Below are 25927 nucleotides of genomic sequence, written 5' to 3'. Positions count from 1 at the left end.
TTTTCACCAAAAAGGTTAGCAGTGATTGGACGACTAACATCGTGAACAGTAGTATAAATGGGGTAGAATCAGAGGTGAAAGTAAGCTGGTACGGCCTGGTACGATGTACCAGCAAGAGCTGGTACACTGTGCCAGACTGGACCGGCTTCCCGGGTGGTGATTTAAAGGGCCCAGGGCTCCAGCCGCTGCGGGGAGCCCCCGGCCCCTTTAAATCATCGCTGGAGCTCTGGCAGCCAGGCTCGGGTGGGGATTTAAAGGGCCCGGAGCTCCAGCTGCTGCGGGAAGCCCCGGGCCCTTTAAAGCGCTGCCGCCGGAGCTCCAGCTGTGGGGCTCGGGCAGCGCTTTAAAGGGCCATGGGTTCCCCAAGCGGCCGGAGCCTCTGGCGCTTTAAATCACCACGCGAGCCCTGCTGCTAGGCTCGGGCGAGAATGTAAAGGGCCTGGTGCTTCTGCCACTGCGGGGAGCCCCAGGCCCTTTAAATTACCGCCAGAGCTCTGGCAGTGCTTTAAAGGGCCCGGGACTCCCCACAGCAGCTGGAGCCTCTGGCCCTTTAATTCCCCACTGGAGCCCAGCAGCCGGGCTCGAGCGACACTTTAAAGGGCCCAAAGCTCTGCAGTGGCCGGAGTGCCGAGCCCGTTATTTCGCCCCTGAGCCCCGAGGCTCCCAGCTGCCTCTGCAGCTGGTAGCTCCGGGGTGATTTAAAGGCCCTGGGGCTCCCAGTGACAGCTGGTTGAGGCCACGCCTCTTCTGGTTGAGGTCACGCTCCCACTCAGGACTCCAGTGTACCGGTAAGTCCTTTCAGTTACTTTCACCCCTGGGTAGAATCTGAGGCTAAAATAGGGAAAGAACAAGTTAAGAATTGTTTAGACAAGTTAGATGTCTTCACCAGCAGGGCCGGACGGAATACATCCTAGAATACTTAAGGAACAGGCTGAAGAGATGTCTGAGTCATTAGCAATTATCTTTGAGAACTCATGGAGAGAGAGGAGAGATCCGAGAGGACTGGACAAGGGTAAGTATAGTACCTATTGATAAAAAACGGAATAAGGACAATTATAGACCAGTCAGCTCAACTTCAGTACTTGGAAGATAATGGAGCGAATAATCAAATAATTGATTAGTAAACACTAAAAGATAACAAGGTGATAAGTAACAGTCAACATAGATTTGTCCAGAACATATCATGTCATACCAATCTAATATCTTTCTTTGACAGGGTAACAAGTCTTGTGGATCTGGGGAAGCAATAGATGTAAGTAAGGATGGGTATAAACTGTTCAGGAAGGACAGATATGGGAGGAAAGGTGGAGGAGTTGCATTGTATGTAAGAGAGCGGTATGATTGCTCAGCGCTCCAGTTTGAAACTGGAGAAAAGTCTGTTGAGAGTATTTGGGTTAAGTTTAGAAGTGAGAGCAACAAGGGTGATTTCGTAGTGGGCGTGTGCTATAGACCACCGGATCAGAAGGATGAAGTAGATTAGGCTTTCTTCGGACAACTAACTGAAGTTTCCAGATCACAAGCCCTGGTTCTAATGAAGGACTTCAATCACCCTGACATCTGCTTGGAGAGCAATACAGCAGTGCACAGACAATCCAGGAAGTTTTTGGAAAGAGTTGGGGACAAGTGCTGGAGGAACTGACTAGGGGCCGTGCTCCTCTTGACTTGCTGCTTACAAACAGAGAAGAATTGGTAAGGGAAGTAGAAGTGGGTGGCAACCTAGGCAGCAGTGACCATGAGATGGTTGAGTTCAGGATCCTGACAAAAGGAAGAAAGGAGAGTAGCAAAATATGGACCCTGGACTTCAGAAAAGCAGACTTTGATTCCATTAGGGAACTGATGGGCAGGATCCCCTGGGAAGCTAATATGAGGAGGCAAGGAGCCCAGGAGAGCTGGCTGTATTTTAAAGAAGCCTTATTGAGGGCGCAGGAATGAACCAACCCGAAATACAGAAAGAATAGCAAATATGGCAGGTGACCAGCTTGGCTTAACAGTGAAATCTTCGGTGAGCTTAAACTCAAAAAGGAGCTTAGAAGAAGTGGAAATTTGGACAGAGGACTAGGGAGGAGTATAAAAATATTGCTAGAGCATGCAGGGGTGCAATTGGAGTTGCAGCTAGCAAGGGATGTGAAAGGTAACAAGAAGGGTTTGTACAGGTATGTTAGCAACAAGGAGGAGGTCAGGAAAAGGGTGGGACCCTTACTGAATGGGTGAGGCAACATAGTGACATGATGATGTGGAAAAATCTGAAGTACTCAGTGCTTTTTTTTTTTTTTCCTCAGTCTTCACAGACAAGGTCAGCTCCCAGACTACTGCACTGGGCAATACAGTATGGGGAGGAGGTGAGCAGCCCTCAGTGGTGAAAGAACAGGTTAAGGACTATTTAGAAAAGCTGGACGTGCACAAGTCCATGGGTCCAGATCTAATGCATCCAAGGATGCTGAGGGAGTTGGCTGATGTGTTTGCAGAGCCAGTGGCCATTATCTCTGAAAATTCGTAGCAATCGGGGGAGGTCCCAGAAAATTGGAAAAAGGCAAATATAGTGCCCATCTTTAAATAAGGGAAGAAAGAGAACCTGGGGAACTACAGACCGGTCAGCCTCACTTCAGTCCCTGGCAAAATCATGGAGCAGGTCCTCAAGGAATCCATTTTGAAGCACTTGGAGGAGAGGAAGGTGATCAGGAACAGTCAACATGGATTCACCAAGTGCAAGTCATACCTGACCAACCTGATTTCCTTCTGTGATGAGATAACTGGCTCTGTGGATATGGGGAAAGCGGTGGATGAAATATATCTTGACTTTAGCAAAGCTTTTGGTACAGTCTCCCCCAGTATTCTTGCCAGCAAGTTAAAAAAGTATGGATTGGATGAATGGTCTGTAAGGTGGTTAGAAAGCTGGCTAGATTGTTGGGCTCAGTGGGTAGTGATCAATGACTCCATGTCTAGTTGGCAGCTGGTATCAAGTGGAGTGCCCCAGGGGTCGATCCTGGGTCCGGTTTTGTTCAACATCTTTATTAATGATCTGGATGATGGGATTAATTGCACCCTCAGCAAGTTCGCTGATGTCACTAAACTGAGGGGAGAGGTAGATAAACTGGAGGGTAGGGATAGGGTCCAGAGTGACCTAGAAAAATTGGAGGATTGGACCAAAAGAAATCTAATGAGGTTCAAGAAGGACAAGTGCAGAGTCCTGCACTTAGGAAGGAAGATTCCCATGCACCGCTATAGGCTGGGGACTGACTGGCGAAGCAGAAGTTCTGCAGAAAAGGACCTGAGGATTATAGTGGATGAGAAGCTGGATATGAGTCAGCAGTGTGCCCTTGTTGCCAAGAAGGCCAATGGCATATTGGGCTGTATTAGTAGGAGCATTGCCAGCGGATTGAGGGAAGTGATTATTCCCCTCTATTTGGCACTGGTGAGGCCACACCTGGAGTATTGCATCCATTTTTGGTCTCCACGCCACAGAAGGGATGTGGACAAATTGGAGCGAGTCCAGAGGAGGGCAACAAAAATGATTAGGGGGCTGGGGCACATGACTTACGAGGAGAGGCTGAGGGAACTGGGGTTATTTAGTCTGGAGACGAGTGAGGGGGGATTTGATAGCAGTCTTCAACTACCTGAAAGGCGGTTCCAAAGAGGATGGAGCTAGGCTGTTCTTCTTCGAGTGATTGCTCCTATGCATTCCAGTCAGGTGTGCGCGCCGCGCGTGCACGGCTCTTCGGAAGATTTTTACCCTAGCAACTCCGGCGGGCTGGCTGGGCGCCCCCTGGAGTGGCGCCGCTATAGCGCAGGATATATACCCCAGCCGGCCCGTCCGCTCCTCAGTTCCTTCTTTCCGCCCGTGACGGCCGTTGGAACAGTGGAGCACAGCTCAGCTGACCTCCACTTCCCTAGCTACTCGTAGTTTTCTCTCGTTCTGTTTATAGTTGTAGTTCACTCTGTTTGTTTTTAGAATAGTATAGTGTATTTATTTTACAGGGGTTGGGGTTTATCCCCTTCCCCTCACCCGGGGCCGGGTCCAATGCCCGGTCCACAGGTTTTCTAATGCTCGGCTGGCCACAAGCCGCTGCCGACAAGAGATCTTTTCCTAAGTGCCTCGAGGGATCTTACCTCACAGATAAGTGCCGCATTTGTGAGGCCTTTAATCAGTGTTCAAAGGGGAGCGGGGCTTTCATTTTAAACAGCTCCTGAGGGAGGCAGCTCTTGCTCCTCCGCTCTCGGCGCCGAGCGCTAGTTAGTTTTCACGGCGCGCTCCCTCGGCACCGGACCGCCGGTGCCGCCAAGGCCTCCTGGCACCACCGTCGCTGACTCCGACGTACCCTCGGCATGGACCTCTCTCCTGGAGGATGAAGAGTTACTCCGGCCAGGCAAGAGCCGTCGAGTCCGGTGCTGGAAAGCTCCCCGGTACGCACCGTGGTCGAGCTCGCCCGGAAGCTGCGTCCGAGCCGCCTGCTCCGCAGCCGAGCGCTATGCTCCGTCGGATCGCCCGGCACTGATGTCTGCCGTGGCACCGACAATATCCGCACCTTTCACTCCGGCCAGGCAAGAGCCGTCGAGTCCGGTGCTGGAAAGCTCCCCGGTATGGACCGTGGTCGAGCTTGCTATGAAGCTGCGTCCGAGCCGCCTGCTCCGCAGCCGAGCGCTATGCTCCGTCGGATCGCCCGGAACCGATGTCGGCCGTGGCACCGACAATATCCGCACCGTTAACTCCGGCCAGGCAAGAGCCGTCGAGTCAGGTGCCGGAAAGCTCCCCGGTACGCACCGTGGTCGAGCTCGCCCGGAAGCTGCGTCCGAGCCGCCTGCTCCGCAGTCGAGCGCGATGTTCAGTCGGATCGCCCGGCACCGATGTCTGCCACGGCACCGACAGTATCCACACCGTTAGCTCCGGCCAGGCAAGAGCCGTCGAGTCCGGTGCTGGTAAGCTCCCCGGTACGGACCGTGGTCGAGCTCGCTAGGAAGCTGCGTCCAAGCCGCCTGCTCCGCAGCCGAGCGCTATGTTCAGTGGGACCGCCCGGCACCGATGTCTGCCGCGGCACCGTCAATGTCCGCACCATTAACTCCGGCCAGGCAAGAGCCGTCGAGTCCGGTGCCGGAAAGCTCCCCGGTACGGACCGTGGTCGAGCTCGCCCTGAAGCTGCGTCCGAGCCGCCTGCTCTGCAGCCGAGCGCTATGCTCCGTCGGATCGCCCGGCACCGATGTCTACCGCGGCACCGACAATGCCCGCACCATTAACTCCGGCCAGGCAAAAGCCGTCGAGTCCGGTGCTGGAACACTCCCCGGTATGGACCGTGGTCGAGCTCACTATGAAGCTGCATCCGGGGTGCCAGCTATGGTCGAGCTCACTATTCCCTCCACGCCGGAGACAGTGTCCACGGCGAGGGGGCTGATTGCAACGACAGCATCTACGCTGCCTCAACCCCCGGCACCGCCGGTGGGGGTTACATAGTCGATGGGCAAGCCTGCCTTGATCAGACCACCCTATCTCGGCACCGCACAGCGGCACCGTTCAGGGTCGCGGTTCCGCAGATGTTCTCGGTCCCGTCACCGATCTAGGTCTCGGCGCCGTTCTCTCTGTTGGTACCAGTAGTGCTCGCGGCACCGGTCAGCATCCCGTTCGCCGGTCCGGGACACTCAGCTCCGATCAAGCCTCAGGCACCGCCCTCGGTCGACCGCCCGGCACAGCTTCGGTGGCAGGTCCCGTTCTCGGTACCGGTCTGTCTACCGGTACCGATCCCCGGTGCCGCATCGAGCGACGTCAGTTACAGACGGAGACTCTACCAAGAGCTTTCAGCTCCTCCAGGGCCATCCAGCCACGCATCAGTGTCGTCCCGTGCGGACACTTCATATGCGTAGCACTCTGTTTTCCGATGTGCCCTCCAGAGTCTTCGAGGAGACCTATCAGTGGTCATTCTGGACGCCGTGGGTGTACTACCACGCCAGAGGCGTACCGGTGATCCCATCTCGCTCCGTTCCCTCCGAGCTCTGGGTGCCAGAGGTGACAATTAGTCGTCCCCGTCCGACCGGTACAGAGCAACCCCCGGTTCGGCACCGGGCTCCCAGATCCCACCGGATCAGGAGGTCGTCCAGGAGCTCGAGCCCACACAGGACCCACTTGTCCCGGGCCTTTCTTCTTCCTCCTCCCCAGATGAGGCGGGGGCAGGAACATACCCCTCCGGCCCTCCTCTAATCGAAATGCGACCAGCCCCTAAATCCAAAGAGCCTGGGCGTGTGGTCTTACTGGGCCATAAGATGTACCCGGAGGGGGCCCTGCAACTTCGTGTAGCGAACCAGCAAGCCCTGCTTATCCACTACTGTGGGTGGCGGTGGGCAAATTTACAGAGTCGGTTCTTCGGAACTCCTGTCAAGAGTTCGATGCCCTCCTGCAGCAAAGGACGGAGCTGGAGAGAGCTTCCCTACAGTCCTCGTTGGTCACAGCTGACTCCGCTGCCATGACTCTGGCCTCGGGTGTTGCCACGCGGCGCGTTTCAGGACTCCAGTTATCGAGCCTTCCCTCGCAGCTGCGGCACGCTATACAGATCTTGCCCTTCAGTGGCACAGGCCTGTTCTCTGACAACACTGGCCCTAGGCTGCAGAACCTAAAGGGCAGCAGGGTCACTTTGCTCTCTCTCTCTCTCGGCATGCACACGCCGGTAATTCAGCGCCGACGCTTCCGTCCCCAACCTCCGCTCTTACCCTGCGCCTTGACAAGGTCAGGACATGGCCAGCGGGCGTGGCTTACACGGTCGTGGCCATCAATCCGCACCCCAAAGGAGCCAGAATTAGGGTCCTTCTGACCACCAATGGGGCAAAAGCCTAACCATCCTCGCCCCTCCTAAGGACCCCTCTCACGAGCGATTCCTCTGGCAAGAGGTGCGGACGCTCCTCCTCATCGGAGCTATACAGGAGGTACCTAAGTACGAAACCTATTCCCCTAAGCGAAGGGAGGTCTCAGACCTATCCTAGGCCTGCAGGAACTCAACAAGTCACGATGCAGATGAGTTCCGCATGGTACCCAGGGCGACCGTCATCCCATCCTGGGATCCCGGAGACTGGTACACCGCCCTCGATATGAAGGGCACGTGTTTTTCACGTTGCCATTTCTCTTCCACACAGAAGGTACCCTCGGTTTGGGGCCTACCATCGTTATTCCCAGTATACGGCCCTCCCGGTTGGCCTCTATACAGCCCAGGGGTATTCAAGGTGCATGGCTGTAATCGCTGCCTTTCTTCGCCACCGTCTGATACACGTTCTCCGTGTCTAGATGAGTGGCTCATTCGAAGAACCCCCGGGCCCAAAGTACCAGTCATGTGGGCATCGACACGAACCTTTTCCTGTGTCTAGGCCTGATGATCAATAGTAAAATCCACTCTGATTCCCATATAGGGAAGGGAATTCATTGGGGCCGTCCTGGACTCCAGACTCGCCAGAGCCTGCTTTCCTCAGCCTTGGTTTCAGGCGAGGGTAACAATTGTACAAGGTCTACGGACCTTCCCACCAACTTGGGCTTGCTCTTGCCTCGGTTTCCTGAGTCACATGGCTGTCTACACGTTTGCAACTAAACATACCAGGCTTTGCCTCTGTTCACTTCAATCGTGGCTCACCTTGGGGTGCCACCCGGGCAGAGATGGCATACTCGTGGTCGTCTCGTTTCCACCGAGCAGCCTAGGCTCCCTCGACCGGGAGTCGGCGTCCTCCCCGGTGTATCCGGGGATGCTGTTTCACTCACCCCTCGGGGTCCCTCGTGACAGACAGCCCATCTCTCAGCTGGGTGCGCACCTGGTGTAGTTTCGCACTCACGGCCTTCGGTCAGCGCAAGAGCTGGCCTTACACATCAGTGTCCGAGAGCTGAGAGCAGTCTGCCTTGTGTACCAGGTGATTCAGCTGGCGGATCGTCTCAGCAGATCCTTCCTGTCTCACAAGTGGTGGTTTCCTCCCGTCTTTATCTATTCCGTTTTCCAGAAGTGGGTCTTCCCCCGCATAGCCCTCCTCGCTTTCGCGAGAACGGAAAGAGGGAGAGAAATTCTCCTCATTCCCAGGCCTCTCCCCAGGCTCGGTCTTGGAGGATTTTCCTGAGGCCATGGATCAGCCATCTGCCGTACGCTGTCCACTGTCCCCGGTGGTTCACAAGGTCCTGCTCAAACTCCGCAGGGACAGAGCGCCCCTGATCGGGTTCGCTCCAGTGTAACCTGGGCAGCACTGGCACACCATGTTGCTACACCTCTCGGTAGCAACCCTCTTGGCACAGACCCCATGACGCGGAATCACGACAACCTTCACCACCCGGTCTTGTAATCCCTGCACCTCACAGCAGGACTCCTGCGTGGCTAAACCGATCCGAGTTACGTTGTTTGGCCTCGGTTCTACGGGATTCTCCGGGGTGGTAGAAAATCGTCCATTCGATTAAAGTATCTGGCCGAGTGGAAGCGTTTCTCATGCTGCTCCGAAACTCGCAAGGTTTCTCCCGCCGAGATCCCGCTCCGTTCCATCTGGTTCCTCAGGGCTTGGAGCGTTTATGCACACCCCCCCAAGTGGGGCCCCACCATAAACCTGGCTCTTCAATCTGGTTCTACCCAGTTTTATGACTGCCCTATTCGAGCCAATGTCAACATGGTCATTGATATAACTGTCCTGCAAGGCAGTTTCCTGTAGTCTTTCCTGCGGCCACACGAGTCTCCGAGCTTCAGACTCTCACAATAGGCCCAAGGGATACTGTGTTCCTCAAGGACAAGGGCAGTTATTACCACGTCCGACCTGCCTCCCCAAGGAGGTGTCGGCCTTTTATATCCACCAGGATATCTTCCTTCCGGTCTTATTTCCGAAGCCACTCTCTGTGCAAGGAGAGCAACGGTTGCCCTCCTTCGACATCTGCAGGGCGTCCGCAATCTATATCTAGCGGACAGAGCCCTCTCGTAACGCCCCCACAACCTTCATCGTACCGGCATACCGGACGAAGGGCATCTGCACCTAGAGGATTTCATCTTCAATGACGTTGTGCATCTGCACCTCTTCTGTTTCGGCCCATGTGCCATAGAGCCACCTTGCTGCACATTCCGCCAGGGCTCACGCTTCTCAGCTGCCTTCCTGGCTCGCATTCCCTTTCGGGGGATGTGTTGTACACCTACCTGGTCCTCGGTCCACACCTTTGCCTCATTGGTCCGGGAGTCCAGAGCTGTTGCAGCCTCTGGCTTAGCGGTTGCGTTCTGCAACATCTAACTCCGACCCCACCGCCTACGTAAGGCTTGGGAATCACCTGACTGGAATGCATAGGAGCAATCACTCGAAGAAGAAAAGACGGTTACTCACCGTAGTAACTGTTGTTCTTCGAGATGTGTTGCTCCTATCCATTCCAGACCCGCCCTCCTTCCCCACTGTCGGAGTAGCCGGCAAGAAGGAACTGAGGAGCGGACGGGCCGGCTGGGGTATATATCCTGCGCTATAGCAGCGCCACTCCAGGGGGCGCCCAGCCAGCCCGCCAGAGTTGCTAGAGTAAAAATCTTCCGAAGAGCCGTGCACGCGCGGCGCGCACACCTGACTGGAATGGATAGGAGCAACACATCTCGAAGAACAACAGTTACTACGGTGAGTAACCATCTTTTCTCAGTGATGGCAGATGACAGAACAAGAACGGGCAGTGGTTTCAAGTTGCAGTTGGGGAGGTCTAGGTTGGATATTAGGAAACACTATTTCACTAGGAGAGTGGTGAAGCACTGGAATGGGTTACCTAGGGAGGTGGTGGAATCTCCATCCTTAGAGGTTTTTAAGGCCCGGCTTGACAAAGCCCTGGCTGGGATGATTTAGTTGGTGTTGATCCTGCTTTGAACAGGGGATTGGACTAGATGACCTCCTGAGGTCTCTTCCAACCCTAATATTCTATGATTGTAAGGCTTTTGTTACTGTCTCACATGACCTTCTCATAAGCAGACTAAGGAAATACAGCCTAGACTAACCTACTGTAATGTGGGTGCACAACTCGTAGAGAAACTTAATTCAGAGAGTTATCAATGGTTTACAATCAGGCTGAAAGAGCATATTGAGTGGTTTCCTCCAGGGATCTGTCCTGGGTCTGATTCCATTCAGGATCTTTTATAGATGATTTGGATAATATATAGATGATTTGGATAATACAAAGTGTACAGAGAGAGTACACTTATAAAGTTTGCAGTTGATACCAAGCTGGGAAGGGTTACAAGCACTTTGGACAGGATTAGAATTCAAAATGATCTTGATAAACTGGAGAAATGGTCTGAAATAAATAGGATGAAATTCAATTAGGACAAATGCAAAGTACTACACTTAGGAAGGACTAATGAATTGCACAAATACAAAATAAGTAGTGACCGCCTTAGATGGTGTACGGCAGAAAAGGATCTGAGGGTTAAAATGGATCACAAACTAAGTGTGAGTCAACAAATTAATACTATTGCAAAAAAAAGTGAATACATCATTCTGGCTGTATTAGCAGGAGTGTTGTAAGCAGGGCCGGACTGGACTCCAGACCCCAGCGCGCCAAGCGTGTGCTTGGGGCGGCATGCCGCGGGGGGCGCTCTGCCTGTTGCCGGGAGGGCGGCAGGCGGCTCCGGTGGACCTCCCGCAGGCGTGCCTGCGGAGGGTCCGCTGGTCCCGCGGCTCCGGTGGACCTCCTGCAGGCATGCCTGCGGATGCTCCACCAGAGCCGCGGGACCAGCGGACCCACTGCAGGCATGTCTGCAGGAGGTCCACCGGAGCTGCGGGACCGGCAACCGCCAGAGCGCCCCCTGCAGCGTGCCGCCTGTGCTTGGGGCGGCAAAATTGCTAGAGCTGCCCCTGGTTGTAAGCAAGATTCAAGAGAAATTCTTCCACTGATAAGACCTCAACTGGAATGCTGTGTCCAGTTCTGGGCACCACAGTTCGGGAAAGATGTGGACAAATTGGAGAGAAGCCAGAGGAGAGCAACAAAAATGAGTAAAGGTCTAGAAAGAGGAGGGGAATCAGTTGTTCTCCTTATCCATTGAGGACAGGACAAGAGGTAATGGGTTTAAATTGCAGTAAGAGAGATATAGGTTAGACATTAGGAAGATTTTCCTAATTGTAAGGGTAGTTAAGCGCTGGAACAAATTATCTAAGGAGGTTGTGGAATCTCTGTCATTGGGGATTTCTATGAACAGATTAGAAAAACACCTGTCAGGGTGGTCTAGATAATACTTAGTCCTGCCATAATGCAGGAGATTGGACCAGATGAGCTGTTGAGGTCTCTTCCACTCCCACGTTTCTATGAGTGTATGATCACTGATACCTAGGCAACAGTCATTGCTCTTTCTTGTCTGTCAGAATAAGGATGAATATTGAATTACGCCTATGTTGGGTGCAAGATTTTATGTTAAAAATTATTCTGTTTAGAAACTCTAAGGAAGTTTTGTTACTGGCTGCATAAGATGTCCAGCAAAATCTCCCTCAGATTATAGTCCCCTTTGATATGTTTTTCCTCCTACATATTATGGATAGATATTTAATGAGCATTTTGTCCTGTTCTTTAGTCCAGTGGTTTTCAACCTTTTTTCATTTGGAGGTGCGGACCCCTTTGGAAATCTTGAACATAATCTGCGGACCCAGAGGGTCTGGCTGGAGATCCAGAGGCTCTGGCTGGAGAGTCTTGCCCGCATGCTTGGGGTTCAGCTGATCGCCATATTTGGGGTCGGGAAGGAATTTTCCTCCAGGGTAGATTGGCAGTGGCCCTGGAGGTTTTTCGCCTTCCTCCGAAGCATGGGGCAGGGGTCGCTTGCTGGTGGATTATCTGCTACTTGAAGTCTTTAAATCATGATTTGGAGCATTCAACAGGAGAGTCAAGGGAGAGAATTAGTTCAGGAGTGGGTGGATCGGCTTATGTGGCCTGCATCTTGCAGGAGGTCAGACTAGATGATCATAATGGTCCCTTCTGATCTTGAATTCTATGATTCTATGATTCTATGACCCCAGGTTGAAAACCACTGTTCTAGTCTGATTAAGTTTTCTGCAACAGATATCCACCAGTACCCCATCTTTAATCCATACGCATTCAAACTATTCTCATTCTTGTTATTTTTAATCTTTGATGACTAACAGGTAATTGTGTTTTTGATGTGAAGTGCCACCTTCCTTCCCTTTTTTGCCCCCATTCTAGCCTTCGATTTTAACATCCAAATCATAAGACCCAGCCCACCAATATTAACAGTTCTTTGTGTGATCCCAGGGTCACTCCCCCACCATAGTGGCTCCCAGACTCGTTATTCCAGTCTACTTCTTTCCTTCCCCCCATTCTGGCTTTTGTCCCTATATATTTGAATCAAGCAGCTTCCTCTTCTCTTCTGCTGGCAGCCATGCAGCGTGGGTAATTAAGAGCATGAGAGACAGGTTTCCTGCTTACCGTTTTGGTGCCTAGCCCCACCCAACCTGGAGCAGCTAGGATCAGTGTTCTCAGGGAAAGTCCTTCTGAGCCCCCATAGCTCTGGGCTGGAGCATGCACAGTTACTGTGTGGGGACGGTGCATGTGCAGGCTGGTCAGCACTAGGAGCTGAGGGGCTTCAGCATGCTTAGGTGAGGATGGACTCTGAAGATTTTAGCTTTTTAAGCTCTAGCAACCAGTCTCTACTAAGCATGTTCAAATTGAGATTTTTCAAATGCTTATAACTCATCCAAATTTGGGTGGAATTTCACAGGGACTGCAAAAGGCACATTTTTGACACAAGTCCAAAGCATGGGGGCACTAGAACATTTCAAAGAAAAGATTTGAAATATGGGGAAATGTATTTTTCCCTAACATCGTTCTCAGAAATTGCTGAACCATTTTGGCTAAAACAAATACATAAATAATTAGCCAGAGGCAGACATCTCCCATGGAAAACTTCAGCTCAAACAGTTAAAGTTTGGCAAAATTATAAGCAACTAAAACCCGAATCTTATAATGGGAAGTGTCAAGCAACCTTAATAGGCAGTTACCAGCGCTGCTTACAATCACCTCATACTTCCACAAGCTTCTGATTTCTCTCAGAGGCCTGCAGGTAATTATTCTCACTGGGGAGATACAGGTTTAAATCTAAAGGTCAGTACAATTTTGTCGTATGCCATCTATATACCACAGAGTGTGTAGTTAGACAAGAGGTTTTTTTATTTCATGGTGGAAGAAAGCTTTGTTTCCTATAATGAGGTAAGAAGGATTATTTACAGGGTTGGCTTGGTTGTTCCTGTTATCTCTCTACTCTTGGTTTGAGCCTTTTTTGAGGCCAGCTTTCTCCTCTTTGGGAAAGGAGAATAAGCTGGCTTCAATGTTTACTTAAAAACCCATGCAAATTTGAACAATCCTCTGCCTGTTCTCAAGATATTCTCAAGGACTCGGATGAATTTGAGTTAAAGAAATGGTCTAACTTTCTTGTGTGATGGGATGGTTGGTCAATTAGATGAGACATTTCCCCCTTTTCTTATTAGCTTATGGGCTAAACCTTGTAACTAAAATTAAGAATACTGAGCTCTCTTGCCAACTCTGCCCTGAGCCTGCTTCTCCATTTTAAAAGAATAAAATAGTTTCCTACTGTTCACTGTACTTAATTGTAACAGGTTTCAGAGTAGCAGCCGTGTTAGTCTGTATCCGCAAAAAAAACCAGGAGTACTTGTGGCACCTTAAAGACTAACAAATTTATTTATTTTATTTTATTTTAAAATAAATTTGTTAGTCTTTAAGGTGCCACAAGTACTCCTGTTTTTTTAATTGTAACAGTGATTCAACGTTCAATTTGATGAACTTTTATTGTACTTACAATGGTTTTGATACGCTTACTTTTTCTTTCCTGATATAGCACATCTTTTATTGAATTGTTTTCAGTATTTGTTGTTCCCTATTTCCAATTCCTCCTCCTCCAATCACTTGTATCTCTTCCTTCTTTCCTTACATTGTTCTTCTTCTCTCTCCCCCTTAAATCTCTGACCCCTACTTCTCTCTTCCAGTTCATCCCCTTACTTTTCCCACCCACACTCAATCATATTCAGATGTCCTCCCTCACCTTGCAAAAAGAATAGAATGTCTGCTCTTCTCCTTGCTGTCTCTTCTTTCCTATCAGGGAAACTTGTAGCAAGCAGCTCTTGAGCCCCACTTACACCATTTGTCTTCTCTAAACTTCCACACAATATGAGCACGTGGTATTTCTAAGCCCTCTGTTTGTCATTGCCAGATTTGGTAATGATGATCAATGTAAAATTACAATGACAGATGACACTTCTGTTTAAGCTTTAGCTTCTTCTTGTGTTAGTAAGATGGTTTAGGTAGCTTATCAACAAATATTGCTTCAGTGATGAGTCAGCAGAGTCCAGTATGGTTATTACTGGATATAGCATATAACATTTGCAGATGACGCCAAGCCAGGAGTGGTTGCAAGCACTTTGGAGGACATGATTAGAATTAAAAATGACCTTTTTAAATTGGAAAACTGGCCTGAAATCAACAAGATGAAATTCAATAAAGTCAAATGCAAAGTACTACACTTAGGAAGGAAAAATCAAATGCACAGTTACAAAATGGTAAATAACTGGTTAGGCAGTAGTACTGAAGAAAAAGATTTGGGGGTTGTAGTGGATCACAAAGTGAATGAGCCAACACTACGATGCAATTGCCCAAACAAAAAAAGAGCTAGTATCTTTGTGTCATAGGTAAGGCCTGGGAAATGTTCCACTCTACTTGACACTGGTGAAGTCTCAGCTGGAGAATTGTGTCCAGTTTTGGGTGCCACACTTCAAGAAAGATATGGACAAATTGGAGAGAGTTCAGAGAAGAACAAAAATGATAGAAGTTTTAGAAAATATGACCTATGGATAAAGGTTAAATAAACTGTACATGTTTAGTCTTAAAAAGACTAAGGGGGACCTGATAAGTCTTAAAATATGTTGAAGGCCATTATAGGGACGACGGTGATCAGTTGTTCTCGATGTTCAGTGAGGATAGGACAAGAAGTAATGGTCTTAATCTGCATCAAGGGAGATTTAGGTTGGATATTAGGAAAAAATTTCCAACTCCAAGGATCGTTAAACACTGGAATAGGCTTTCAAAGGAGGTTGGGGAGTCCCCATCATTGGAGGTTTTAAAGAGCAAGTTAGACAAATACTTATCAGGTATGGTCCAGGAATACTTGGTCCTGCTTCAGTGCAGGGTGGGATGGACTAGGCGACCTCTTGAGGTTTCTTCTAGCCTTACATTTCAATTATTCTATATAAGAAAGCTTGATAAATAAACTAGAAAGTGGTGTTCTTTGATTATAACTGGTTCCTTCTTTCACTTTGTGGACTCTGAAGGAGTGATGGCTTGTGGTTATTGCAGCAGATTGTGTTAGGACAAGCAGCAAAGAGTCCTGTGGCACCTTATAGACTAACAGACGTATTGGAGCATGAGCTTTCGTGGGTGAATACCCACTTCGTCGGATGCATGTAGGGGAAATTTCCAGGGGCAGGTATATATATGCAAGCCAGAAGCAGGCTAGAGATAACGAGCTTAGTTCAATCAGGGAGGATGAGGCCCTCTTCTAGAATATTCTAGGATATTTTCTGGAACAGATAGATCTAGACAGTCAATACTCAAAGAAGAAAAAAGCCATTCAGACCACTCGCTTGAATTAGAGGAAGGTAGTTTGTGATTCATGTTGTGTTGAGAATTCATCTGACATGCTGAAATTTATTTCTTTTACCTTGCATTGATCTGGCAGAATGTTTTTCACATTACATTTGAAAATCGTGAATTGTTAGTGAAGCACAAGGTATCTTTTTAAAATCTAAAAACTGAACCAGTGACCTGTCTCACATTATTAAATTAGCATGTAAAATTGCAGGTTGTCAAAGCTGTACAATAAACAAACCATAGAATGGTTTTGCTTGCTATTGCACTACCACTCAGTCCATTCTGTTTAGGCATTCCCTTGCTACATTAGTTTTTGCCACCTAACCAAAACAAGTTTAATGTTCAGTTGCACACAATTGTGTGTGTGTGTGTGTGGGGGGGTCCAGACAGAAATTGACAGATGTTTTAGGTTAAAAAAAAAAAAACCTAAAGCTTTATAACTAGGGCTGTCAAGCGATTAACAGCACGATTAATTGCGATTAACTTTTTAAAACAATAGAATACCATTTATTTAAATATTTTTGGATGTTCTCTACATTTTCAAATATATTGATTTCAATTACAATACAGAATACAAAGTGTACTGTGCTCACTTTATATTTATTTTTGGTTACAAATATTTGCACTGTAAAAAACAAAATAAATAGTATTTTCAATTCACCTAATATAAGTACTATAGTGCAATCTCGTTATCCTGAAAGTTGAACTTACAAATGTCGAATTATGTACAAAAAAATAACTGCATTCAAAAATAAAACAAGAGCCTACAAGTCCACTCAGTCCTACTTCAGCCAATCACTCAAACAAACAAGTCTGTTTACATTTGCAGAAGATAATGCTGACGGCTTCTTGTTTACAATGTCACCTGAAAGTGAGAACAGGCATTCTCGTGGCACTTTTGTAACTGGCGTTGCAAGATATTTACATGCTAGATGCGCTAAGGATTCATATGTCCCTTCATGCTTCAACCACCGTTCCAGAAGATATGCATCCATGCTGATGACGGGTTCTGCTCGATAACAATCCAATGCAGAGTGGATCGATGCATGTTCATTTTCATCATCTGAATCAGATACCACCAGCAGAAGGCTGATTTTTCTTTTTTGATGGTTTGGGTTTTGTAGTTTCTGCATCTGAATGTTGCTCTTTTAAGACTGCTGAAAGCATGCTCCACTCGTCGTCCCTCTCAGATTTTGGACGGCGTTTCAGGTTCTTAAACCTTGGGTCGAGCACTGTAGCTATTTTTAGAAATCTTGCATCGGTACCTTCTTTGCATTTTGTCAAATCTGCAGTGACAGTGTTTGTAAATCCAACACCATGTGATGGGTCATCATATGAGACTGCTGTAACATGAAATATATGGCAAAATGTGGGTAAAACAGAGCAGGGGACATACAATTCTCCCCCAAGGAGTTCAGTCACAATTTTTTTTTAAAGAACATCATCAGCATGGAAGCATGTCCTTCGGAATGGTGGCTGAAGCATGAAGGGGCATACAAATGTTTAGCATATCTGGCACATAAATACCTTGCAACGACAGCTACAAAACTGCCAAGTGAACGCCTGTTTTCACTTTCAGATGACATTGTAAATAAGCAGGCAGCAGTATCTCCTGTAAATGTAAACAAACTTGTTTGTCTTAGTGATTGGCTGAACAAGAAGTAGGACTGAGTGGACTTGTAGGCTCTAAAGTTTTACATTGCTTTGTTTTTGAGTGCAGTTATGTAACAAAAAAAGTCTACATTTGTAAGTTACACTTTCACAATAGAGATTGCACTACAGTACTTGTATGCAGTGAACTGAAAAATACTATTTCTTTTGTTTATCATTTTTACAGTGCAAATATTTGTAATATAAAGTAAGCACTGTACACTTTGTATTCTGTGTTGTAACAGAAATCAATATATTTGAAAATATAGAAAAACATCCAGAATATTTAATAAATTTCAGTTGGTATTCTATTGTTTAGCAGTGCGATTAATCACAATTTTTTTAATCGCAGTTAATTTTTTTGAGTTAATTGCGTGAGTTAACTCTGATTAATGGACAGCCCTATGTATAACCATTGAACACAGATTGTCAGCATCATGTGACAAAATATACAAAATAAATAGCCTTAAATGAAACTCTAATAAGTTTTCAAGCAGCATTTTTATTTTGCCTATCTGTAAATTTCAGTTGTAATCAATGGAAATATTGTTTGTGGGTTTGTGTGTACAGTGAAATTGACGTTTACTGATAGAAGTCAAATCCTTTCGAGCCTAGATAAAAAGCATTGTAGGGTTGCTGTGTGATCATCTTTTCATCCCTTCACTGAGTTTTACAAATTAAATGTGTGGGCCTCATGGAAGGTTCTGTCTGCTGTGCTCTCCCTGTAACTATTGAAAATAGAAGATGTGTCTTCTTCATGTTGTTTATAGTTATTCATACTTTTTCTCTTTCTGGTTATGTATTGCTATTGGCATTCCCATTGTAATGGATTTGTGAACTTTCCATGCAAGGAAGAACACAAAATTATTTTAGCTTACCCTAAAATGTCATCTTTGCTTCTAGGAAGAAAGTGCACAGATCCATCCATACCAGCACAAATATTAACGCTCTGAGGGTAGCCTATGTTTTTACATTTCTCTCCTCCCCTCACTCCCCCCCTGTCCATAAGATTTGTCCACTGGTGTTAGAGATGGAATTTGAAGTTGTCTAGGGGGAAGGAAATGTTCATATGTTGTTTTTGCTATGCTTAATTACTTGTTTAATGCTTATGGGGAATTAGCTCTTCAGAGCAGCTTTAGAAGTATGTCAAACTGACTTGGTCTTTAGGGGTGTGGCCACTTTCAGTCTTTCTTGACTGACAGGTCTGGTTCTGCCTCCAGGAGGAGCAGAGTGGGATGGTTCATTGTAATCATCTATAGACTTTCCCATTAGAAGAAATAAAATTTTAGGTAAATTGAAATAAATTTTCCAAAGAAAATTTCTTTGCAAAGAAAGGTTTCTGCTTTCTTTGCAAGTCATGGAATAGCTGTTCTTCCTCTTCTACATAATGTGATTATAAGCAGCGCTCTGATTCTCTACTTATGCATATTTCAACTGAAAATACTGCTTTTGGAAAAATGGGCCTTTTTTTTGCTGTTTTGTTTCTTGCTTCATATTTTGCTGCCTGTCATAGGATAGCAGTTGATTGAGTAAGTAAAACCTGATTTCCCCACAACCAAACCCCTCAACCAATAGCAGTCATGAATGAGTTGTAAATTAAAATGTTTACTCTACTGTACCAACAAACATTCTGTTGTTTTGCCAGTTCCAACCTTTCCCTGATTTGCAATGCAAATTTAATTTGTCAGGTATCTTGCTGTTGTGGGATTACTGTAAATTTTCAGGTCTAATATATTTAAATTAGCCTAAAACTTTGTGAAGCATAATATACCAAACCTGAAAATAGCCATCATTCATTCATTCTATTCCATTTTGCACTAAAACATTACTCAGAGAAGAGTTTTTTATAATTTTTGGTTTCTAATTTCCTTGCTTTACCCTAAATTGTTAATGTTACTGAAACTATAGCATCTTTTCTTCATTGGACCATGCAGATTATGAACATAAAAAGAAGCACAAGGGCCAGTAATTCAGAAGAATCAATCTTTACCTGTGGACCAGGCCTACAAAACTTTGGACCTTTGACTAGCGTGGCATTATAAAGTGGGTGTCCTGCTGATGACAATGGGAAGCTTGTATGAAGGCTGGGGATAGATTATGGCTCTTATTTAGTTACTTTTGTTGTGCTAATCCTGCAGGCCAGGTCCCCATTGTGCCAAATACTAGATAAATATCTAACAAAATAGACAATCTCTGCCCCCGAAGAGCTAACAATCCAATTATGAGACTATAGGCAGCAGGCAGAACCAATAAGTAGACTGGGGGAGCACAGAAATAATGAAATTATATTGATCAGCATGATGTGAAGTGTGGGTAGCATTCCAGCTGCCTAATTATTGTCGAGGCTTTTTTTTAAATTTTTTTTTTCTGGGGGCTTTTTTGTAGCCTTCACATATGAGAAAGGTTTGAGAGAGGACAGAAAGCTGCTCCCATGAATGAGGGATGGCATGGGAAAAATGCAAAGATGCCTGTTGGAAATTTATTAAAAATATGGAAGAATGGAATAATTTGTGGAATGAAGGTTGAGGTCATTATCTTGGTGCTGTATTAGAAATGATAACTAAGGCAGGAATAGTCTATGCAGGACTTCAAGTTTAATTAGCAAAGCTGCTGTTGCATTCAGTATCAGTGGGGAAGAAACATAATGTGGGTCATCCACTACTCCTTTTACCCTTTATTTGGTAATTTGTATATGCAAATACCTGATTTGTGCACCCATTTGGGGTGATTACATGCATAAATTAAGTATTCAGTTACAGCAGAGTTATTTAAAAATCTGGTCATTAAATTGCCAGTTAAGACACCATTATGATAAAAAGAAACATTTGTTCATACCTACCTTAGGCCTTGTCCACATTATATGGATTTACCTCAGTTGTAGTCCTTGGTGGCTAGCCATCATTGTAGCTGCACTGGTGCAATTCCCAATGTAGATGGGCTAAGTTACTATTTGCCACAGTAAATTTATTCTGATTTCAAGTGAAGGTGAGTTTCATCAGTGCCAGTAGTGGCTTTGTCTATCTACTGTAAGCTTGCACTGGTGCTGTACACTGATGGTTGGCCATCAGTGACTTCAATTTTCTTTTCAGGTTAAGACCATGTTCATCCTTCAGTTTGGAATGTATTTTCACAATTAAGGCTACGTCTTCACTACCAGCCGGATCGGCGGGTAGCAATCGATTTCTCGGGGATCGATATATCGCGTCTCATCTAAACGCGATATATCGATCCCCGAACGCGCTCCTGTCGACTCCGGAACTCCACCAACGCGAACGGCGGTAGCGGAGTCGACATGGGGAGCCGTGGACGTCGATCCCACGCCGTGAGGACGGTAAGTAATTCGATCTAAGGTACTTCGACTTCAGCTACGTTATTCACGTAGCTGAAGTTGCGTATCTTAGATCGATTCCCCCCCCCAGTGTAGACCAGCCCTTAAACTGCTAGAAGACATGCTTTTTACAAAAGCGTCTATCCTGCAGGATCTGCTTCTTGCTATGAAGTTGCTTTGCTTGTTTCTGTCGCCATGAGAGGTGCATAGTATTGTCTGTCACTTCCTACTTGGAGTCATAAACTTTGATTTACTTATGATCAGATTAATTATATTCTGCTTTGGATCCCAGTGTCACCCATACCAAGTATCTGCTTTAAATTACTTGGCTTCTATAAACAACCTCATGCAAGCACTCTGAACTCTGTTTTAACAAAGGTTGAATTTATTAGGTTTGTATACAGATTAACTTGTTTACACATATAGGGACTGGGCTCTAAAATGAAAAGAGTGCTGGGACAGTAATTAAGCAGTCTTGAAATCTGATGTTTCTGAAGGCCAGAGTAATGTTAAATAAAAATAAATCTAGTCAATGGCCTACACCTAATAACTTTTAAACACTTGGATTCTGGGAACCTTTTAACAATTATATAGTGTCCTAAAGAATGTAGCTAATACATTGCAAGGACATTGTTGATGCTTGGACTTCCCTCATTCCTCACTGTATAGGAAGTTTTAAATCTTATTAAATTAGGGAATTGAATTATTGGTCTTTATGATCATGTTCTTTTCTTTTGTGTGCACAAAGCCAATTCTAGAAACAAAATAAACAATCCAGTGCTAATGTTATGAAGTGTCCATTCCTGCTGTTGCAGCTGTTACTAAATATAAAAATGTGTTATGCTAGCTAGAACATTTATTTCTGAGTCCTCTTTTCCTAAACTCTGCATACAAAGTAGATCAATAATGCACTTTCTTGGCTATGAATGCTGCACAGTTCTTTTCCTGCCTATAGTACCTCTAATCATTTATCTCCTGTTATTCTCCTCCTTAGGTCTTATGCTGTACCATGTACTCTACGCTTCATGCCTCTTCTCTTTATGGTTCTTCTGCCCTTCTCCAGTGCTGCCTTATATACCTGGAATATTCTTTCTGATCCTCAAAAAGAACAGGAGTACTTGTGGCACCTTAGAGACTAACAAATTTATTTCATCATGAGCTTTCGTGAGCTACAGCTCACTTCTTCGGATGCAGCTCACGAAAGCTCATGCTGAAATAAATTTGTTAGTCTCTAAGGTGCCACAAGTACTCCTGTTCTTTTTGCGGATACAGACTAACACAGCTGCTACTCTGAAATCTTTCTGATCCTGTATGTCACACAGCTTCTACTTCATATCCATTCTCCAAACCCACTTTTTTCCACATCAAACATAAAACTTTCCTGTGCTAATACTTTGAAATAATTACCTTAACTAAAGTAAAAGAAACTAAGAGGATGCTGATGCATTTCAAGCAAGTAATTACGTAATTTTATTTAATGTAGTCCTTCACTCTGCCTTGCTTGATGTTCTCAACCCTAGAATCGAATAAGTTTGGTAATGCAGGTAGCTATATAGATTGGTAGAAAGTAGTGTAGTTAACTTGAAGTAGTGGAAAAGGATTGTAGAGGTCAGGCTAAAACATTTCTATTGGGATTTCATATTAAATATCAGCATGTGAAACTAAGCTGATGGCTCTGTGTGGAAGGTGAAACTTACGTATAAACCATGAGAAGCAAACTCGAGTAATATTCTGTTCAAATGTTCAGAAACTATAGATGCAAAACTTTCAATAAAGGTACTGGTGCTTTTAGTGATACGTTGGGCCTTTCAGCAACTGAGTGTTGTTAGTGCAAGTAGTAAATGATAATATAACAGCAATGTAATGTGTGAGCAAGCCAGGATGAGTTCATTTTCTAACTCCATTGTAGGGAGGCATTAGTGCTTTGGGAACAATACATTAGACATCAGGTGCGTAATTACTTGTTTTGTTGTTGCTGTTATTAGCTGAGCATCCCAGAAGCACTATAAACAGCTCACAAAGCAAGTAAAGACAGCTGCTTCCCAGAAAAGTGTAAAATCTTGATTTGTCATGACACAAATGGGGTACATAGACAAAAATGGAGTGAAGCGGATGGAACATACAAGGATGAAAATATGGTTACTCAATGAAATATGTGCTCATCTAGTTGATTAGGCTTTAATACTTGGACCATATAAACTATGCATTCAACTGTCCTTAATTTGACCAACTATAAAAATCTTCTATCAAATTACTTAAATCCCAGGTAGCCTCGTTGGCATGAGTCGTCCCTTTTATAAAGACTGAGTAGTGAAGTCTATTCAGCAACAGCGAGCCATCAGTTCAAAGCTTGATTCATGAGAAGCAGCATTCTGAAATATCCCCATATCTGCTGTGGGGCAGGAGCCAATTCTGTGTCTTTCTTGATATATTATTCTGGATTAGAGTTGAGATTTTATGTTCATTTTCACTTTGATTTTTTTTTTGTTTAAAAAAAAAAATTCAGGTGCTATTTATACATTATAAATAAAGTAAACAAAACAAACCAGCCAAGTTGCAGGTTTTTAAATTGACTCTAGTGTACCTTCACACTGATGTGCGCCAGTGATTCTACTCACTTTCATTTAAGGAACATAAAATTCACAATTGGCATATTATATACCTATTAATTCATACGCTTTCCCCTTTGCTATTATTGTATTATGGTCTTTTTCTTGCATCTTATAGGAGATTGTAGAAGTTCTGGCATTTGTCTAATCAGTTATAATCTTAATGCAACATGCTTTTGATAGAAATCAATGAGCAAGCCCTAAGTACAGCACAAAAAAATGGGACCAAATTTTGCAGCAGGTACCCCCAATTCTTTGGCATTAGCTCCTAACTTCTTCATCAGTGTTAATTTATTATATCTCCATTTATTATATCTTTACCAAACAAGAATTACAAGTAATTTTTTCTCTTTGAAAATTTCTGATATCTTAGTCATTTTGTAGTTCATTATGCATGTAGATGAGGTAGTTGCCAGCAGTTAGTCTTGAAGGGGCAAACCTCAGGTTCCATTATAACATGGATCTAATTCCTATAATAGAAGTTAGCTATAACAAATCCACATAGTGGGTCGTATGTCCATCTGTTTTCAGTTTGAGGGTTAAATGCTTGATAGGTTGTGATTAACAGCTACCCTGAGGTGATCTGGGTTGAAATCCTGGGCTTGATTAAGTCATTGGCAGTTTTGTCATTGACTTTAATGGAGCCAGGATTTCACCCCAATGCTGTTTTTAATCCCGTTTTGTTTTTAGTTAAGAGGATCAGCTAATACATCAGCTTGTGTTGGAGTCCTAGGGAAGACATTAAATCTGTTTGCTGACTTGTAATAATCTATATTGCAGTGTCAATCTTCCAGATGTTGTAACATTGTGCTATCACCATTTCCATTATATCATTTGTAGATTAAGTTTACTGCTTTTTGACACAATTTTGCACTTGTGTAATTTTTTTAAATGACTGAGATAAATTATATTTTGTAAGTATATTCTAAATGGTCTTTTCTCTGGGTATTTGGAGGTTCATATGTAAAGTTTTAAAAATGGCTTAAATCTGCAGAAGTTTTTTATTTTCAAAGTAGTATTACAAGGCTTTATTATGTGTCAAAGCAAAATCAACATTCAAGATCATAGTATTTCAGAGTTTTTATTTTCTGGGTAAATGATGCACATAGAAACTAGTGTGTGTGTGTGTATATATATATATATATATGTATATGGTAGAAGTGAGATGTCTTCAGTGAAGAATATTTATGCATCTTTGACTTAAAGCATTCTGTTCATATTTGGAAAAAGTAATGGAGTAGTTATTTTGAAGTGCTGTGCCTTATCATTGTGTGAATCATCTACCATTGATGAATACTGATAAGCCCAGACCTCCTTATATATAAAACATTGTCATGGAGAAAATCAGGGCAAAAAGGGGAAAAAATGTTTAGAACTAATAGAAAAGATTTTGTGTATAGTTGCTGTCCTGTAAGCATTTGGCCATACTGCCCGCTTACCTGCTATGGACTATGAAAAGTGGGTTCCCCTGGGTATGTCTACACAGCAGACTGCATATCTGTATTTGGTCTCTTGCACCTATTGTTCCTGCAGCTCTTCCTGGGTGGTGATTTTTCAGTTAAATAATTCCTGTTCCATCTCTTTAGTCAGTATCTATCTTAGATGCATATATGGTCTTCGTCATTGCAGTATCTTTTATGCATCTCACTCTCTTTTATGCATCTTCACAACACATCTGTGAGGTAGGAAGGTACTAGCACCCCCATTGTACAGATGGAGAACAGAGACAGCCAGATTTTAAAAAGTATTTAGGTGTCTAAAGATGAAGATAGGTGCCTAAGTCCCATTGAAATCAATGAGTCAGGCAATTGTGTGCTTTTGAAAGGTGCCTAGTGAGGTTATCATGTTTTGGTCCCTAAATACTTTTAAAAACCTGGCCTAGGAGGTTAAGTGGCTTGCCCAAAGTCGCATAAGAAGTTGTGGTGGAGCAGAAACTTCAACCCAAGTTTTCCAAGTCATAGGCTAATGTCCTAACTATTGGACTATTCTGCCTTTCTGTCACCAAAACAAGGTTAGCGGGATCACTTTAAACACATTAGATAGATTATAATTCCAATAATTTCCACTTCTCTTTTCTGGCCGCCCAGGTGAGAGGGTTTCACTGGGGTCTGGGCAGGGCCAGGGCTAGGCTGTCAGACAGGAGTTTGGACTATTTTCACACTTGGCAATTTTGTTTGCTGTTTTTCAGCAAGTGTCTTGCTGAAATGAGGTCAAACTTTAGATCTATTCACCAGATGATGATGTACATCAGAACATTGTGAAGCATTTTCTGGAGATGCACAGAGTAAACCACTTTACTCTCCTTACAGTTTGATTCTTAGTATGTTGAGAGGAATTGGGGGAGTCATGATGCCCATGAATGGATTTCTCTCTTCTGAAGTAGTCTGTAGAATCCTTAATTTACGCCAAATGTCAGGTCACTAAAACCAGAGGACTGTCAATTGATTCTGCTGTTTCTGAATAATATATGAGGTATATTGATAGGCTTCAGCAAGGTTGATGAAAGTTTATCCTGTAGTTCTCCTTACTACTCCACCCTTCTACCCCCAGCTTGGATTTTTTTTTTTTTTTTTAACGTAGATGCTGGAGATCGCTCAGGTGGATTTTGAAGTGTTGAGGCAGAAACATTTTACAGATTCATTGATTATGCCAGCTCTAAAATTTAATTGCATTGCTGAAGGTGCATTTTACAAGAAGGTAGCTGTGGATTATTCTTCAGCATGTACTATACAA

General features: G+C 45.0%; 1 protein-coding gene across 5 annotated transcripts in view; it reads left to right on the top strand.

Annotated features, from left to right (window-relative positions):
- The window catches only part of FBXW7 (F-box and WD repeat domain containing 7), a 278082-nt gene that overhangs the window by 92599 nt on the left and 159556 nt on the right, over positions 1 to 25927 (top strand). The window contains exon 1 of one of the 5 annotated variants that reach the window (XM_045018643.1): positions 893 to 1012. The exons of the other annotated variants lie outside the window; for them this stretch is intronic. The gene's annotated coding sequence lies outside the window, so the exon portion shown is untranslated. Of the gene's footprint in view, positions 1 to 892; positions 1013 to 25927 lie in introns of those variants that run through there. 5 annotated transcript variants of the gene reach the window in all.

Source organism: Mauremys mutica, chromosome 5 (genome assembly GCF_020497125.1).
Source record: "Mauremys mutica isolate MM-2020 ecotype Southern chromosome 5, ASM2049712v1, whole genome shotgun sequence".
Taxonomy (NCBI): domain Eukaryota; kingdom Metazoa; phylum Chordata; order Testudines; family Geoemydidae; genus Mauremys; species Mauremys mutica.
This window is presented reverse-complemented; position numbering and strand designations above follow the sequence as displayed.